The following is a 19,859-nucleotide window of genomic DNA, read 5'->3' as shown; positions in this document are numbered from 1 at the left end:
TAGCAAAGTGTGCTCAATCATTCAAAATGAAAAGGACAACATCTTCCTAAGGACACAGTTGAGAAGAATGGGAAGGTGGGTGGAAAACAAATAGGAACCAGAGGGAGGCAGAGGGCTAACTGTTGTTACATGGAGGGGATTGTAACCATTGAGATGAAACCAAGTGTACGATTTGTTGAATGTAATGCTAATAATCTTGTCTGTAAACCTTCACTCAATTCACAATAAAAAGTTAAAAGATGAAAAAAGAAAACCAGTGGCTTCCCAACAGAACTTCTAGACTAGTTAAATTCAAGACAGAAGGTGATGGTGACTATTTTGGGGGGTTCCCAAAGATTAATCTGGATAAATTATCTTGAAGACACAGGCCAATCACAGGGGGTTATTATGAAGAAGGTTAAAGAAAATGCAAACGTGCACTGGTGAGAAAAAAGCAGGGAAATCTCCCAGGGTATTTTCCCCCACCCAGAATGCATCTGTTCATTCTTCGAAGGCAAGACAGCAAGAGCTGTCCTAGGAGAATTGTGCTGGAAAACATTACCCTACAGTTCTAATCTTGCCCCTTCAGATTTCTTTATGTTCACCAAACAAAAGGAGCATTGAAAAGGAACATGGTTTGAGTCCCTTGAGGATGTCAAAACTGTCAAAATTGGAAGAGTGCAGAATTCTTCAGGAAGTGTCAGAAATATGGAACTACTGACTTCAGGTGTGTATATAGCTAGATGGAGGCTATGTCAAAAAACAATAGCTTCACGTTTTAATATTTCTGCTTCACAAAGTTTTCTATTCTTTTGTAGGACTAGAAAACAAAGAAAGAGAGGGAGAGAGACACCATGCATGGAAAAGTGGAGGGTCAGAGACAAAGAAAATTCTTGAGAAGATGGATTGTCATAGTGAGTGCTTAACAATGGATTTAAACAACAGGGATTATGGTTCTGTTTCTTTCTGTTGTACATACGGTCACTATGAATGGAAATGGACTTGGCAGAACCTAACAACAACTATGAGACCACAATATGACTGGGCTTTAAAAAACCTCATGGGGACAATAAGGTCCAGCTCCCATCATCCTCTAAGGAGCTCTAATAGTGTAGTGGTTACAAATCAGGCTGCAAACCTCAAGGTCAGCAGTTCAAAACTACCGGCTGTTTTGTGGGAGAAAGATGAGGCTTTCTGCTCCCGTAAAGACTTACAGCCTCGGAAACCCTGTGCAGGCTTGGAAACCCTGTGCAGGGTCACTATGAGTCGGAACCGACTCCACGGCACATTAACTGCCACCATCCAACCATCCTTCTCTGAGGGAGTCTTTTTGAGATCGTTTAGTTAAAACAGCTCTAGCTCAGGAAAAGCTGAAAATTACTCAATATATTTCTGATTAAACACGCCGGCTGCCCCCACCCTCTCCTGAAATCCCCTCCCCACAAGTGAAGCAATACTCAAGAGAGGATTTCATTCTCTAAAGGAGTTTTATGGGCACACAGGGGACAAGGGACATCCTGGTGGCATTCCTCAGATGAGGGGCTGTGAGATTTCAGCATGGAGCAGGGACCAGGCTTTAGAGGTCGGTAGACAACCCTCCTGGTGTTCAGATGGGGGGATGTTGAAGTTTCTTCTTTATCGTGGTTCTCTTTTTCTTGAGAAATCCTACCTTTTATCTGATTCCTTGATCTTCCCCTTCCTGAATGCCATGTTTTCCCTCCACCAAAAATATAACACAATTCCACCCTGTCTAAGGGACTAGGAAGAGACCTGGACTGCATGACCTGACTCCTGTGCCTCAGATTCTCAGAGGGACATGAGCACCTTGAAGTCAGAACACTTCTCTTTGGTCTAGCTTTTCAATCCTGTCATCTCTTGCTCCCAACTCTTTCTTTAAGTCAACTCCTGTCCCAGCTGTCCCCTCCTGCCCCACACAAGGTACCTTGCAGCCTCCATACCTTTGCCCAGGCTGTTCCCCTCACCTGGATTACCATCTTGTCCACATACCCCTGGTTCACTTGACCTTCATTCCTGGCAGATCCTTCTGCCTCAGGACCTTTGTACTGATCCTCCACTGGGAACATTCTTCTCAAAGTGGGCCTGACTGGATTTTCCCCACTCATTCAGACCTCAATGAAAGTTCTCTCCTGGGAGAAGACCCACCACCCAATCTACAGAAGCCCCTCTCTGGTTCTTGGCTGTCCCCAGTATTGTCTCACGGGTGCTTAGCTCTCTGGATTTAGAGACTTTGGAGTTCATTAGCCTAGTGTCTGTTCCCCTTACCTTTCTCTAGAACTTTTTCTCATTCGTGATTGTACCACTGCCCTTGTTGCAATAGTTTCTGCCATTTGGCAGATGCTCAATAAATATTTGTTCAAAACTGATTCTCTAACCCCACGTAGCCAAATCCAGCAAATGTTGGTGAAAGCAGTTACAAGGTACCAAACACTATACAGCCCAGGGCCCTTCTGAACTCCTGATAGATGAGGAGACTGAGGTTCATGGGCAGCTTCTGTCTCAAGATCATATTGAAAGTAGTGGTCTGTATCAGCTTGTGGACCCAGACCTGTTTGACTCCTTGGACCCTTAGCCAGCCCCAGAGCTATCTCTGAAAGGTGTCTAGGATGGGAGTCAGAGGACACATCCTCCAAGTATGAGCACCCTAAGATCCGGCTGTATGACCACAGGGATGTTATCAACCTCTCTGGGTCTCCATTTTCCCAATCTGTAAAAGGTGGGGAGGACCTTGGACTCTCCTTCAGGCTCCACCCAGATATACCACAGCCCTCCCTTGCTGGGGGTGTGGCCTAACCTGGTTTTGACAAGACTGCTGCTGCGTTTGGCTCTTTGCTTGGTTACATGGGTCTTGTCTTCCAAGGTACTTCCGGTCTCCTTCACGTTGTCCTGGATTGGCTCCAAAATGATGGACAGGTGAGGGAGCTTAGTGACAGGGCCTAACTGGGTCTCGCCAAGAGTTTTGCTTTGTCTTGTACTATGCCTGGCTGCATGGAACTTGTCATAATGGGTACTTCCAAATTCCTGCCTATTTTCTGGGATTTGCTCCAGTGTGCTGGAGAAGTAGAGGTCCCCATAGGCTGGGGCTAAGCAAAGGATAGCAGGGAGAGAAATTTTTTCAGTATTGTGAACCTTAGGATGGGATTCCAGGGGTAGGAAAAGAAATCTTTAGATGTGATTTGGAGGATGCAGCCTGTTGTGTTGGAATGTGCGGGCTGTTGTGGAATGGGGTGGGGCATGCTGGAGCAACACTATGACTTTAAAGCTGCAGGGAATTGCTTTACTCCTCCATCCTCCCTCCAGGTCCCTTTCCAGTCTATAGAATCAGGGCAGCCAATCGGAGAACGGTAAGCGTCACTACATCAGCGGTTGCTAGGGCACTCCTGAGCAGATTTGCAGTAGACAATAAGGTAAAATAGAATTTTGTTAGAGTCGAATCTAAAAGTTACAAAAACATCATTGGCTAAGAGACAGTCGGGAGAGACCAAAAAGGTAGATAACACATAGTGTGATTACATGGTAGATTAAAGGTACGTATCGATACGTTCAGTTTATTATAGGTCGGTTACCAAACAGGAGCTCTGGTAGCGTAGTGGTTACGAATCGGGCTGTGAACCGCAAGGTCAGCAGTTCGAAACTACCAGCGGTTCCGCGGGAGAAAGAGGAGGCGTTCTGCTCCCGTAAAGATTTACAGCCTCGGAAACCCTGTGCAGGGTCGCTATGAGTCGGAACCGACTCCACGGCACTTAACAACAACAACAACAACCAAACAGGAGCAGGACAGGTTTTTCTGGTAATCTATTCCTAAAACTGCTTTCTCAAGTATGTCTATGCCTGAGGGGTCCACTATAAAGATGTATAGATAGTGCTCCTCTTCAAGACCCTTCAGGCATAGGTTGTCACACCCTGACCATAGAGAAAAGATCCCGTGGTTTGCAAAGAACAAGACAGCCACCAAAAACCTGATATCCTCACTGGAGGAGACAGACAGTAAACAAGTGAATAGATACGAGAATGATTGTTGTTGGTAAGTGCCGTCGAGTCGGTTCTGATCCACAGCGACCCTGTATTTCCAAGGGTTTCCAAGGAGCAGCTGGTGAGCTTGAACCGCCAATCTTAAGGTTCAAACGGCTTTGCAGTCTGGCGCATTAACCCACAGCACCACACAAGAATGATTGTTGTTGTTGTTGTCAGGTGCCATCGAGTCGGAACCGACTCATAGCGACCCTATGCACAGCAGAACGAAACAATGTCCGATCCTGGGCCAACCTCACTACCGTTGCCACACTTGACACCATCTATGATGCCACCTGGCTGATCCATCTCGTTGGGGGTCTTCCTCTTTTTCTCTGACCCTCCACCTTACCCAGCATGACATCCTTCTCCAGCGACTGTTCTCTCCGGACAATGTGTCCAAAGTAGGAGAGACAAAGCTTAGCCATCTTGGCCTCCAAGGAGCACTCTGGTTGTACTTCTTCCAAAACAGATCTATTGGTTCTTTTGGCAGTCCACGGCACTTTCAGTATTCTCCTCCAACACCACAACTCAAAGGCATCAATTCTTCTACGATCCTCCTTATTCACTGTCCAGCTTTCGCATCCATATGAGGTTATTGAAACACAAGAATGATAGACTCCTGGAAATGACTTATGGCTGTCTTATGTGAAGCATCATGAAACATTGTGCAGCCCTGCGCCATCCTCATGGTCTTTGGCATGTGTGACGCTGTTGTGGCAGCTGTTTTGAATCCATCTCACAGAGAGTTTTTCTTGTTTTCACTGACCCTCAACTTTGACAAATGTCAGAGATGTCAGACCTCCTCTAACTTCACGAAGAGGAGATAGAATCAGCATCATCAACATCAGCCCAAGATTGATTCCTATGAGGCAGAGATCACATGTGTCTTCTCTCTCCAATTTTTCTCTTTTTCTTTTTTTACCAGCCTGACACCACCATCCCTCCTGTGGCACCCCCCACTGCTCTGTTGGGTTCAGCGGTAAGTTGTAACTGTCACACAACTCATAGACCATATTCACAATGATGGGGCTTATTAGGAAAGTTGTTGTTGTTGTTAAGTGCCATTGAGTCGATTCCGACCCGTAGCGACGCTGTATAGGGTTTCCGAGGAGAAGCTGGTGAGCTTGAACTGCCGATCTTGCAGTTCAAATGGCTTTGCAGTCTGGCGCATTAACCTACAGCGGAAAGTAGCAGAATACAACTGAAGAACAGGAAATGCTCTGGGTACAGTTCTTCAGTTAGGACAGCTTCTTCTCAGCCTTGCCCACAGCAGGCTTCACCCTGACCATTGGTGTCTTGTCCTTCAGCCCATCTGGCCCCTTAGGCTTCTGCCCTGCTTGAGCAAGTGTTACAAAGCTCTTTAACTCCTCAGATAAGAGCCCAGAGGCACCCTGCTCTACCAGTAAATGTGTCAGAAGGGGCTCAGCTCTCTCACTCTGTGAACCAGTAAGTCTTATGTGATCTCTTCTCCTGGTCTCCCGAATTTCTCCTATGTCTTCCTGTCTCTATCTCCAAGGTCTAGGAGATTCCCAGAGCAGGGATTCAAGGTCCAAAGGATGTGCTCTACTCTGACTCTTCTTGGTGGTCATGGTCCTCCCTGTCTGCCTTTGGAATGACTCATTTTAAGCCTAGTAGGATGGGAAAACTGATGAGTCCCCTCACTAGGGTTCTATACATTTTATTGGCATAGCCACACTCTCACAAGGGTGCCATGAACCTTATTTACATTATTATCAAGGTATCCAATCCCATTGGTGGGTCCAAAGTGCCTCATTTGCATATCCCCACCCAGTCATTTGATGGGAGTCACAACCACTAAGGCTAGAAGAGCCATATTAAGTAATTCACTGCACTGCGCCAAATATTATTTCCTTCTCTAGCAATTGGTCTTTCCCAATGACGTGTCCAAAGTAAGAGGGCCAAACTGAAGTTTCTGCATCCTAAGGAACACACATCTAAGGAACATGCTACTGTATTGCTTCTATGGTTGACTCGTTTGTTCTTTTGATGTATCAGAGAGTAATAAATGCTGAACAGAGAGCTAGATAAGGGAATCGAAGAGTGATGTTGTTATTGATATGTGCCGTCAAGTCGGTTCCGACCCATAGCAACCCTGTACAGAGTTTCCAAGGCTGTAAATCTTTACGGGAGCAGAAAGCCTCATCTTTCTCCCGCGGAGCAGCTGATAGTTTTGAACTGCTGACCTTGCAGTTTGCAGCCCGATTTGTGACCACTACGCTACCAGAGCTCCTTAGAAGAGTGATAGGGACTCACTATGGGGGGAATGTGATTGGGAGTGGTGAGCAGTGACATTTGAACAGAGATCTGAGATTTGCAGATTTATCTGGACACTTAGGGAAAGCGTGTGCCAAGAGGGAGGAACAGCAAATGCGTGTTACTTGTAAATTATAATTCCTCTATAACACTGAAAGTACGTATTCGCTGTAGTAAAGACATTCACAACTGGTAAAATTAAAACTACACCTTTATTTTTGCTTATAACTTTTTATTGTGATTTGGGTGAAGGTCTGCAGAGCACGTCAGTTTTCCATTCAGCAGTTTATACACATTTTGTTTCATGTCATCGACTGCAGTCTCCACAATGCAACATCACTCATCCCACATGCTCCCTGGGTTTCCTGTTTCCATTCCTCCTTTCCTAATTCTTAATCTCCTCTGAACGATCCTTGGGCAAGTGTTACCCTTTTGATTTTAAATGTTGCTTTTTCAAAGGAGCACATACAACCCCACTGTTATTGTTCATCTTGTTGTTGTTGTTGAGTGCTGTCGAGTCTGTTCCGACCCATAGCGACCTTGTACAGGGTTTCCAAGGCTGTAAATCTTTATGGGAGCAGAAAGCCTCATCTTTCTCCTGCGGAGTGGCTGGTAGTTTCGAACTGCTGACCTTAAGGTTCGCAGCCCAATTCGTAACCACTACGCTACCAGAGTTCCTTATTGTTCATCTTACAGACTGATTATTTCACTGAAAATTGATCCAAGAGGGTGAGTTCAGTTTCGGACCTGAAGGATGACTAAGAGCCATAGTCTTGGGTTCCACCAGTTTCTATCCAACCAGTAGGCCTTATCTTATTCTATTTATGATTTTGTGTTCTGTTCTACAATCTGAACCTGAACCTCCCACTCCATCTAGGACTTTCTACTGTGGTATCTTTCAGAGCAGTTGGTAATGTCATTAAATCACCATCTAGTTCTTACGGTCTCATGGTCATGAAGGTTGATGTTTGCTTTGTGTGGTCCATCAGTCCTTTGGCGTGATTCTTGTCTTGCATTTTTAAACTATACCTTTAAAATATAGTTGTGTGTGCAGATGAAACCACATGACCTTCAGAGTCACTGTCATTGGGCAGTCACTCACTGTCTTACTCTTCTGACTGGAGCACATCAAAAGTAAATTATCACAGCGCTTTTGCCTATAGGTATTGATACATGTAAGGAGCTCTGGTAGCGTAGTGGTTACGAATCGGGCTACGAACCACAAGGTCAGCAGCTCGAAACTACCAGCTGCTCCGTGGGAGAAAGATGAGGCATTCTGCTCCCATAAAGATTAACAGCCTCAGAAACCCTGGGCATGGTCGCTGTGAGTCGGAACTGACTCCACGGCACATAACAACAACAACATTGATACATGTACTTTGGACATGTTACCAGAAGTCACCATTTCCTGCAAGGGAACATCATGCTTGATAAAGTCAGTGAAAAAGAAGAAGATCCTCAAGGAAATGGATGGTCAGAGTAGCTTTAACAACGGGCTGAAACACAATCACAATGGTGAGAATGGTGCCAGACTGGGCATTGTTTCCTTCTACTGTACCTAGGGTCACTATGAGTGGGAATGGAGTGGACAGCCCCTAACAACAAATATGAACATACTGATATGACTTTATATCGCTGGGCTTAAAGTTACCTCATGGGGATGAGAAAGCCCAGCTCACATGGTTGTCTGGTAGATTCTTTTTGAGATCATTAAGTTAAAACACCTCGAGCTCAGGGAAAGTTGAAAAAACTGTTCAATACATTTCAGACCAAAGGCTCTGACCACCCTCTCCCAAAGCCCCCTTCCCACAGTAAAACGATTTGTAATGGAGGATTCCATTCTCTATAGGACTTTTATTGGTTCAAGGAGAGTGAAGAGGATCGTAGTGGAAATCTTCAGGCGAGGGGCTATGCAATTTCAGTGTGGAGCACAGACCAGGCCATAGAGCAGAGCAGACAGTCCTTTCAGTGATCCTATGGATTCTTAGTAGAATTTCTTACTCTTCTTCTTAGAAAGTTTGCTCCTGTTGTAGGGTGGAGATCATTTTATATCTTCTCCCCAATCCCCAATGGCCAATCCCACCTGACTCCTTGATCTTCCCCTTCCTGGCATTCATGTCCCTGCTTCACCAAGAAAAGAACACAGCTCCCCACTGTCTAAGGAATTGGGAAAAGTCCTGGGCTGGGTGGCCAAGCCTCTGCTTCAGTTTCATGGACCAGAGCACCTTGAACTCATCACACCTCTCCCTGGCCTAGCTTTCTAGTCCTGCCATCTCTTGCTCCCGACTCTTTCTCCATGACAACTCCTGCCCCAGTTGTGCCCGATCACACAAAGTACCTTGCAGCCTTCCTGCTTTTGCTCTCGCCTGGTTTACCATTCTCTCTCCATAGCCCTAATTTGCCTCAACTTCATTCTTGACATATCCTTCCACCTCAGGATCTTTGTACTGACCCTCCACTGGGAACATTCTTCTTAAAGTAGGCCAGATTCGATTTCCCCACTCATTCAGACCTTAGTTAAAGAGTTATCTCCCACCACCGCCCTGTCTACATAAACCCTGCCTGATCTTTGACTGACCCAAGTCTTGGGAACATTTTCTCACCCATGAGGTACCATTCCCCTCCTTGAAATAGTTTCTGATGTTTAGCAGATAAATGCTCAATAAATATTTGCTCAAATATGAATGATTTTCTAACCTCATACCATCCAATCCAGCCAATGCTGGTTGTGTTGATTAAAGTCTTTACAATGTGCCAGACCCTATACATGCCCTCCCGTTCAGGGTCCCTCAGAACCCACCCATTTTAGAGATCAAGAAACTGAGGTTCATGGGTAGCCTCTGTCTCAAGATGACACAAGCATCCCCCACCCCCACAAAGCTGTCCCTGAAAATGGACATAGGGTGGGAGTCAAAGGTCACATTCCCCAACTATGAGAACCCAGAGATCTGGCTATGTGACCACAAAAATATTATCAGCCATAGTATCAGCGTCTTGGGTCTAAGTGTTCCTGGTCTGTCAGAAGGAGGAGGAACTTGGACTCTCCTTCAGGCTCCACCCAGAAACCCCCCATCCCTCCACTGCCCAGGGAAGAGTCCTGACCTGATATTTTCTTGATGGCTTTTCTTTTCACTGTTTTTCCTAACTTCTTCAACTTGCTGGTGAACCGCTTCAAAGAGCTGGACTTTTTGGAGGTCTTGACAGGAATGTTGCTTTGTTTGGCTTTGTCCTTGGACCTGGAGCTGCTGGGATTGGAGTTTGGGGCAGAAATGTGGTTTTGTTTGATTCTGTCCATGTTTTCATAAGATTCCTCTTCCAGGCCACTTCCAAGCTCCTGCATTGTGTTCTCTTGAAAGAAGGCTTCATCATTCTGGCCTGGGGCTAGGTAAAGGAAAGAGAGAGACAATGTTTTGTTTTGGAAGCCCTTAGGGACCCCAAGAGCTCGCTAATGTCCTCCATACCTGAACCCAATTCCATCATTGGCTTCACCCTTCCAAATCCCACACTCCCAAATCCTCCAACCCCATTTTTACCTTCCAAAACCATGGACAGAACCACCAAGAGAACCGGAAGCGACAGCAAGACCCTCATGGTGAGGCAGGAGGGTACTCTGGAAGCTGAGGCAGAATGGAGCCATCAGTGGCAGCCCCCCTCCCTCACCCGCAGACCCTCCGCCCCGGTCTTGTGCTCATGGGTGTCCAACACCCTCCTGAGGATCCAACGCCTACCTGGATTGGATGTAAGAGCGCAGGATGGAAACTCCTGAGTCCCAGGTGCTTTTATCAGTCTGGGGAGTAGGCGGAGCTGGTTCATCTTCCCACTGAACCCGCCCACCTTTTATTTTTTTCTCCGCCCCTGACTGAGGGGAGAAGGCGCCCAGCTAAGCCCAGGTAAGTCCCTTAGGCCCTGGAAGTTTCTTGCTGTCTAGCATCTTCTCCAAATTTCCATCATTGTGTGGGATCCTCAGATTCTTTCAGGGGAAGGCCTCACCCTCTCCCATGATGCTCTCCTCTCAGGGGCTCTCTCTTGCCCCACATCCATCCCCCCAACTCCTCGCCTGCCTCAGTGGTTTCTTCATAACCCTGAGTGCAGCCTCACCTCACAGTCCACCCTCTGTGTCCCCAGAACCCGTCTTCTTCCATTCCTTTCTTATAAAGTCTTCTCAACTCAAACATAGATTCTCAGAGTGAAAATGCTCATTCCAGTGGATAACGAAGAAAAATACATTCGTGAGGTCATTCTTGGCAGAGACAAGAAGGGGAGACAAAGGCAGGCCATCTAGAAGTTGGGATTTGGCAGGGAACATGGATAACACAGAAGTAGGTGTTACATGGTTGGTTAAAGGGACCATGTCCAAGACTTTATTACAGGGTCGTCACTTGATAGGTGAGGACAGGTTTTTCTAGTAACCTGTTAGTAAAATTTCTTTCTCAAACATGTTTGTTCCTGCGGGTCCACTGTATAGACTTATTAATAATGCTGTGCATCAAAACCCTTCAAACACAAAATATCACATCCGGAATCTCTCTGACCATAGAGGGAAGACCCCCTGTTGTGCACAGAACAAGACAGCCTCACTGTGGGAAAAAGAGAGTAAATAAACAGATAGGCAAGTGCCATAAATCCTTGGCTTCGACTGTCCAGCCCTGTGCTATCTGTCCTCATGGTCATTCATAGGTTGTATTCTATCATTGTAGCTGTTTTATCAGTCTATCCATGAAAGAACGTGATGGCAGAGCCGTCAGACCTCCTTGAACTTCACGAAAGGGAGAGAGAACCACTATCAACATCATCAGCCCAAGACTGAGTCCTGGGAGGCAGCGGTCAGTCACACAGGCCTCCTCTCTCCAAACTTTTTACCAATTCTGATAGCAACTGTCTCTGCCACAGCGCTGTCTACTCCTCTGCCGGGTTCAAAAATATGTGGCCATAACCACACAGAATACACCGACCATGTTAATGATTATGGGGTTTCTTAGGAAAGTAATAGGTTACAATTCAGAAATAGGAAATGTTCAGTTTACAGTTCTTCAATCAGCCATGCCCACAGGCAGGCTTTACCTGGGCCTTGGGCCTCTAATACCTCAGCCTCTACCACCGGTCAGTCAGTCAGACCAGCAGACTCTGCCTTGCTTGAGCAAGAGTTACAAAACTCTTTGGTTCCTCAGATAAGTGCAAGGAGGCATCCCACTCTGCCAGCAAGTCTCCTGCCCAAAGTCATGGAGCTCTTTAGCTCTGTGGCCCAATATGTCCACCATGCCGTCTCCTGTTTGTCTCTTGGTTTTTGTTCCTTTGTTTCTCTGTCACTGCTTCTCCTGTCTCTCATTGTCTCTGGTGTCACAAGCTCTGTCTCCTGGGAATCGGAGGTTCCAAGAGTAGAGACTTGAGGTTCAAAGTACGTGCTCAGCTCCTGTCTCTTTTTGGTGGTAGTTGTCCTTCCTGTCTGCCTTTAGGATAACTCCATTTAAGCCTAGCTGGTTGGCAAAACTGATGATGCCCTTCACTATGGTTCCATACACCAAATTTGTCCCATTTCCACAAGCCTTGATGTGGTGCCGTAGCATAATCACAAGGTTGGCAGTTCAAACCCACCAGTTCCTCTTGGAAACCCTATACAGGGTTCCTATGAGTCAGAAATGGCTTGATGGCACACAGCAACAAGGAGCAAAAATTCTCACAGGGTACCATGAATCTTAATGACAGTGTTCGCAAACTGTCCAATCCCCGTGGTGGGCCACAAGCACCTCATTTGCATAATCCCACCTAATTAGTTGGTGGAAAGCACAAAACTATGGCTAGATGAGCCATGTTAAGTAATTCTCTGCACCACACCCACAATGATACCCTTCTCTAGCAATTGGTCTCTTCTGATGACATGTCCAAAGTAGGGGAGCTGGAAGTGAAATCTCTGCATCGTCATGTGTAAGGGACATTCTAAAGTATTCATCTGTGAAAGGCTCACTTGTTCTTTTGATGTATTGTTGTTGGTAACTGCTGTCAAGTTGGTTCTGATTCATAGCGACCTGTACAGGGTTTCTGAAGAGCAACTGGTGAGTTTGAACTGCTGACCTTGTGGTTCACAGTCCAGTGCTGATCTTAGAGCACCACACCAAGAGGCCTTTGCTATTGTTGTTGTTGTTGTTGTTAAGTGCCTTCAAATCATTTCTAACTCACAGCAACCCTGTAAAAAGGTTTCCATGGAGCAGCTGGTGAATTGAAACCGCCAACCTTGCAGTTAAAACCGACCTTACGGTCCACTGCATTATCCCATAGCACCACATATTATATTATTGTTGTTGTTAAGTGCCATCGAGTCTGTTCTGACCCATAGAGACCCGTATAGGATTTCTGAGGAGTGGCTGGTGAGCTAGAACCACCGACCTTACAGTCCAACGCATTAATTCACAGCGCTACACCAGGACTCCCACCACATATTAGAGGGTTGTTGTTGTTGTTATGTGCCGTCTAGTCTGTTCCGACGTATAGCAACCCTGTACAGAGTTTCCAAGGCTGTAAATCTTTATGGGAGCAGAAAGCTTCATCTTTCTCCTGTGGAATGGCTGGTAGTTTCGAACTGCCAACCTTGAGGTTAGCAGCCCGATTCGTAACTGCTATGCTACCAGAGCGCCTTTATTAGAGGGTTGTTGTTGTTGTTGTTAGGAGCCATAGAGTCGTTACCAACTCATAGTGACCTTATGCACAGCAGAACGAAACACTGCCCGATCCTGGGCCAATCTCACTACTATTGCCACGCTTGAGTCCATCGATGCTGCCACTTGGCCAATCCATGTTGTTGGGGGTCTTCCTCTTTTTCTCTGACCCTCCACCTTACCAAACATGATATCCTTCTCCAGAGACTGGTCCCTCCTGACAGTATGTCCGAAGTATGAGAGACAATGTTTAGCCATCCTGGCCTCCAAGGAGCACTCCGGCTGCACTTCTTCCAACATGGATCTGTTGGTTCCTTTGGCAGCCCATGGCACTTTCAATATTCTCCTCCAACACAATAACTCAAATGCATCAATTCTTCTACGGTCTTCCTTATTCAGTGTCCAGCTTTCACATGCATATGAGGTTATTGAAAATACCATGACTTGGGTCAGGCGCACCTTAGTCCTCAAGCTGACATCTTTGCTCTTCAACACTTTAAAAAGGTCTTGTACAGCAGATTTGCCTAATGCAATACGTCATTTGATTTCTTGACTGCTGCTTCCTTGAGTGTTGATAGTTGATCCAAGAAGAATGAAGTCCTTCACAACTTCAATCTTTTCTCCATTGATAAGAATGTTGTTTATTGGTCCAGTGGTGAGGATTTTTGTTTTCTTTACATTGAGATGTAATCCAAACCAAAGGCTGTGCTCTTTGGTCTTCCCCAGTAATGTTTTAAGTCTTCTTCACTTTCAGCAAGCAAGGTTGCATCATCTGCATGTCACAGGTTGTTAATGAGTCTTTCTCCAATCCTGATGCCATGTTTTTCTTCATAGAACCCAGCTTCTCAGATTATTTGCTCAACATACAGGTTGAATAAGTATGGTGAAAGAATACAACCTTGTCGCACACCTTTTTTAATTTTAAACCATTCAATGTTCCCATGTTCTGTTCGAGGGTGGCAAATGCTAAAAAGAAATCCAGATAAGAGGATAGAAAAATGGTAGAAATTCACTTTGTGGGAAATGTGATGGGGGTGGCGAGCAATGACATTTGAACAGAGACCTGGAGAGGGCAGACATATCTGGACAGCCAGGAAAGCGCATACCAGGAGGGAGGAAAAGCAAATGCAAAGGCCCAGGGGTGGGAGTCTGTCCATGCACTGGAGAGCAATGAGGAGTTAGTTGTATGTCAAGGGAAGAAGGGTAGCAAATGAGGTCGTAGAGGTGATGAGATGCCATAGCTAGAAACTCATGAATTTTGCCAAGTACTTTGGGTTTTACACTGAGGTATGGTGCAGAATTGTGAACAGAGAGATGTAGTCTGACTTGTGTTCTAATAGGATCCCTTTGGAAGCTGTGCAGGCAGAGCATGTAGGAGCTTAAGGGTAAATAGAATCTTAACTGAGCAGGGGACGTTAATGTTGGCAGTGGTGTTGGAAATGCTTGAAATCTGATGCCATAGAGTTGATTCCGGCTCATAGCAGCTTTATAAGAGAGTCAAACCATACGGCTTCCAAGGCTGTAAAATGTATGGAAGCTGATTACCACATCTTTCTACCATTCATTAGTCTGGTGGGATTGGACCAGTGAGCACTTTACCTGCTGCACTACCATGACTGCTGTGAGAAGAAAAAAAAACTTGTTTTGAGATGCCTTCAAGTCAGTTCCACTTCATAGTTTCGCTACGTAAAACAAAATGAAACGCTGCCTAGTCCTGTGCCATCTTCACAATTGTTACTAAGTTTGAGCCCATTGCTGCTACGACTGTGCAATCTCAGGGGCGTCTTCCTCTTTTTACTGACCCTCCACTTTACCAAGCATGATGTCCTTCTCCAAGGACTGTTCCCTCCTGATAGCATGTCCATAGTATGTAAGACAAAGTCTTGCCATTCTGACTTCTAAAGAGCATTTGTTTGTTGTTCTGGAAGTTTACCGGACTTTTAATATTCTTGTCCAACAATGTAACTCAAATGTATCAGTTCTACTATGGTCTTCCTATTATTGATTGTCTACGTTTCATATGCATATAAGGCTACTGAAAATACCATGACTTGGGTCAGGTGCATCTTAGTCCTCAAACTGATATCTTTGGCTCCTGAACACTTTAAAGTGTTCTTCTACAACAGACTTAATGCAATATGTCATTTGATTTCTTGACTGCTGCTTCCATGAGTGTTGACTGTGGATCCAAGCAAAATGAAGTCTTTGACGACTTCAATCTTTCTCCATTTATTATGATGCTATTTACTGCTCCAGTGGTGAGGATTTTTGTTTTCTTACATTGAGGTGTAATCTGTCCTGAAGAATGTGGTCTTTGAATTTCATCAGTAAGTACTTTAAGTCTTCTTCGTTTGGAGCAAGCAAATTTGTATCATCTGCATATCTCAGGTTCTTAATGAAAATTCCTGCTATCCTGATGCCATATTCTTGTTCATATAATCTAGCTTCTTGGATTATTTGCTCAGCATACAGATTGAATAAGTATGGTGAAAGAATACATCCCTGGAGCACGCCTTTCCTGATTTTAAACCATCCAATGTTCCCTTGTTCTGTTTCAATGATTGCCTATTGATCTACGTACAGGATCCTTATAAGCACACAGAAGTGTTCTGGAATATCCATTCTTCTCCGTGTTAGCCATAACACGTCCCAATCTGCACAGTTGAAAGCCTTTGCATTGTCAGTAAGGCACAAGTAAACATCAATCTGGTATTCTCTGCTTTCAGTCAAGATCCATGTGACATCCAGAATGATATCCTTAGTTCCATGTCCTCTTCTGAATCCAGCTTACATCCTGGCAGTTTCTGGTCAATGTACTGTTAAAGCCATGTTTGGATTATTTTCAGCAAAATTTGACTTGCATGTACCATTAATGATAGTGCCCAATTATTTCTGCATTCCATTGGGTCACCTCTCTTTGGAATTGGCACAAATATGGATCTCTTGCCATCAATTGGCCGGGTAGCTATCTTAACATTTCTTGGCATAGATGAATAAGTGCTTCCAGTGATGTATCAATTTGAGGAAATATTTTCATTTGTATTCCATCAGTTTCTGGAACTTTATTTTTCACTAATGTGTTCAACGTAATTGGCAAAACATACTCCACAAACACAGTGTTCTCCCAGTTTACTTTGGTGAGTGGTGACTAGAATCTTCGAAGCTTGAGTGATCATCTAAAGTGTCGTAACTATTGATGTCTCCTTATGCATAGAAAGAAAGAGTGATGACATGGAAGATGCTTGTAAACCACTAATCCAATAGACTAAGCACATCAGACTCCATGACCCTATGACCAGAAGAACTAGATGGTACCCAGCTACTGCTGCCAACTGCTCTGAGAGGGATCACATTATAAGGTCCTGGGTAGAGTGGGAGAAATTGTGAAACAAGGCTCAAAATTATTATTATTATTATTTTAAAGACCAGGTTTACTGGTCAGAAAGAGACAGAAGGAATCCAAGATTATGACCCTTGGTCACCCAAGTAGTGATGAGTATGTCTGGTGACAATAACACTAGTGAGGTATGCATACCATAGAATGGTCAGCCATTCCAGATCTGAAGGGTAGCATTTGCCCAAAGACAAAATTCAAAAAAGTAGTGAAAGAAGGAGGATTGGAAACAAGATTCACAGGGGGGAAGTAGGATAAGTTTCAGGAACCAACCCTGCACGAACAGGTTTCTGGGGGTAGACAGAGAGTTGCAAGTGGCAGGGGACTCAAGATGGTCAGTCAAGAGTGACTTTATTATCTACAAGACAGCTTTAAGTATACTTTTCAGCAGGAAGCATGTCCAGGCAGCATAGGCATCAAAAGTTTATGATCAGAAGCAACAGCGCCAGAGATGGAGGCTGAGATGGGGGCCTGGAGAGGGGGAGCGGCTGAGGACTCTAGATTCATCAACTAAGAAGAGAAGGACTAAGAACTGGTGGCCAGGAGCAGACTTGCAGAATGTGCCCTTTGGAGATGTAAATTATTATATATGCCTGAGTGGGTTTTTTTGTTTGTGTGTTTTTTTAAAAAGCTAAAGTGGATAGAGAGAGAGAAAAAAAAAAAAGTTTATGATTAGCACAATATCCTTTAGATCACAGAATCCATTCAATCATGTTCCGATTTACAAATCAAGTGTATAGTAATTCTTGTTTTCTGGTTACAGTCCCTGCTCCCAAGCTATGCGGTCAGTGTGTTTTTTCCCAGAATCTTTGGCCAGCAAGGCTTCTCTTGTTCTCCTCAAGACGTCCCTTGATCTGAGAACAGCCTCAGAGTGGGCTTTACACCCGTCCCACAGCTCCTACAATAAGGGATGTTACATTAAGGGGATTACAGCCACTGAGATAAAATGAAATATATGATTTGTTGAATATGAAACGAATGATCTGCTCTATAAACTTTCACTCAATCCACAATAAAAAGTTAAAATGAAACCAAAACATTACTAAGGATTTTCTATGGTCTGGTAGAGGGGGAGGTGGCAATTGACCAGGAGTTACTACACGGATCAAAAGCAACCCCAGTCACACCTCCGTTTCCCTGCATTCCATTCACTAGTCTTTGTATTCAAATCCATCGATTCTTCTTCGGTTTTCATCATAATCTGTCCAACTTTGACATGCATATGAGGTAATTGAAAATACTATGATTTGCTTCAAAAGAACCTTAGACCTTTTACTGACCCCATCCATCTTACAGGGTCTTACATAGGCTCTTGGCAACCCTATGGGGCAGTTCTACTCTGTTCTGTAGGGTCTCTATATGTTGGAATGGAATGGATAAGCGTTTGTTTTGTTTATTTGTTTTATAGATGTAGAAACTGAGGCAAAGAAAGCTGAAACCACTTGCCTAAAGTGACACACTCCAGAGGGGAGAGCTAGGATTTGAACCCAGGAAGCAGGCTCCAAAGTCTTTTACCTCTCTTCCCCACAGCACTTCTCTCCCCCTGAGCCACTCTGCCGGCCGTTTCTGGAGTGACTGTACACAGTTTGGGCTTCAGGCCTCCTTCCCATCATGTCAAATATATTCAAACACATTCACATTCCTAATGAAACGTGGACTTCATCTGAAGAATGTCAACAAGTTCTCAGGACCACCTAAAGCAAATGGTTCTTTTTTTTTTAATTAAATGTTTTTATTTTGCATTGAGTGAAAGTTTACAGGGTACATTATCAGCTTCACATTCAACCATTTATATAGCTTGTTTCATTACATTGATTATTATCCCCTCCATATATCATCAGTTAACAGTGTTTCTCTCTATCCTCTTTAGCTTTTTTTTGGATGGGGGTGGGGGGGACTTGGCTTTTTGGAATTTACAGTCTCGGCTTTTAGGGAAGGTTTTTACATTTGTCTGTGGATATCCAGGGCTCATGTATGAGATTACTAACAAGCATTACTGAATAATCAGATGAGGGACAGTTTGCTATGTCTACTAGGTGGCTAGAGTCTGATCCTCAGAGCCTATGGTTTGGACGGTCAACAACGCTTGGGCCCACAGGGGCTTGACCTCCTGACCGGGTCTGTACTGTCTGTATCTGAGTCCTCCTTATTTATTGATTGTTTAAGGGACGCTGACTGTCTTAGGTGGTCAGTGCGAATTCCTCAGTCTTAAAATGGTTCATTTTTACATAGTCATTTCTTTCTACCAGTTTGGAGCCAATGGATTGATTTCTCAGGTCTCAGCCTAGATGCCTCTGAATTAGGATGTTGGCAAAGAATAATGAACGTACAATGGACTTCCAGAAGAACAAGTGTGTCTTGGAAGAAGTACAGTCAGAATGCTCTTTAAAAGCAAGGATGGTGAGACTTCATCTCGTGTACTTTGGATATATTGTCAGGAAGTTTCCTTGAGAAGTACGTCATGCTCAAATGCATCAGTTCTTCTACAGTACTCCTATTCACTGTCCAACTTTCACATGCATATGAGGTTGTTGAAATTACTATGACTCTCAGACATACTTTAGTCCTGAAACTGATATCTGTGCTTTTCAACACTTTAAAGAGGTCTTGTGCAGTAGATTTGCCTAATGCCATATGTTATTTGATTTCTTGACTGCTGCTTCCATGAAGTGTTGAGCAAAAGGAAGTCTTTGACAACTCCATTTATATGGATGTTGTTTAATGGTCCCGTGGTGAGGGGTTTTGATTTCTTTACATCGTGAAGGCTGTGCTCTTTGATCTTCATCAGTAATTATTTTCAGCCTTCTTTGATTTCAGCAAGCAAGGTTGCATCATCTACGTATGTATCGCAGATTGTTAATGAGTCTTCCTCCAATCCTGATGCCACATTTTTCTTCATATAATCCAGCTTCTCCAATTATTCACTCAGCATTCAGATTAAATAAGTATGGTGAAAGAATATAACCCTGGGGCACACCTTTCCCAATTTTAAACCATTAGGTGTTCCCTTGCTCTGTTCCAACTACCACCATGCTTCTGTCAGTTTGTTGTACTGTGGTGGCTTTCATGCTTCTGCGATTATGGAAGATATACCATGGGTATTTTAAATACCAGTAGGGTCACACATGGTGGACAGGTTTCAGCCGAGCTTTCAGAAAAAGACAGATTAGGAAGAAGGAGAGACACATTACTTCCTAATATTTAGTCACTGAAAACCTTATCAGTAACAGGGGAACACTGTCAACACCAGATCATTGAATATTGAAACATGATGAAGAACACCAGAATATTGTCAGATATAGTGCCAGAAGATGAGTCCCTCAGGTTGGAAGGCACTCTAAATGTGATTGGGGAAGAGCTGCCTCCTCAAAGTAGAGTTGACCATGATGACATGACTAGAGTAAAGCCCTCAGAACCTCCATTTGCTGATGGGGCATAACTCAAAATGAAGGGAAACAGCCATTAATAATCAAAACATGGAATGTACGAAGTATGAATCTAGGAAAATTGGAAATTGTCAAAAATGAAAT

This window comes from Chrysochloris asiatica, unplaced genomic scaffold (genome assembly GCF_000296735.1).
Source record: "Chrysochloris asiatica unplaced genomic scaffold, ChrAsi1.0 scaffold00168, whole genome shotgun sequence".
Classification (NCBI taxonomy): domain Eukaryota; kingdom Metazoa; phylum Chordata; class Mammalia; order Afrosoricida; family Chrysochloridae; genus Chrysochloris; species Chrysochloris asiatica.
This window is presented reverse-complemented; position numbering follows the sequence as displayed.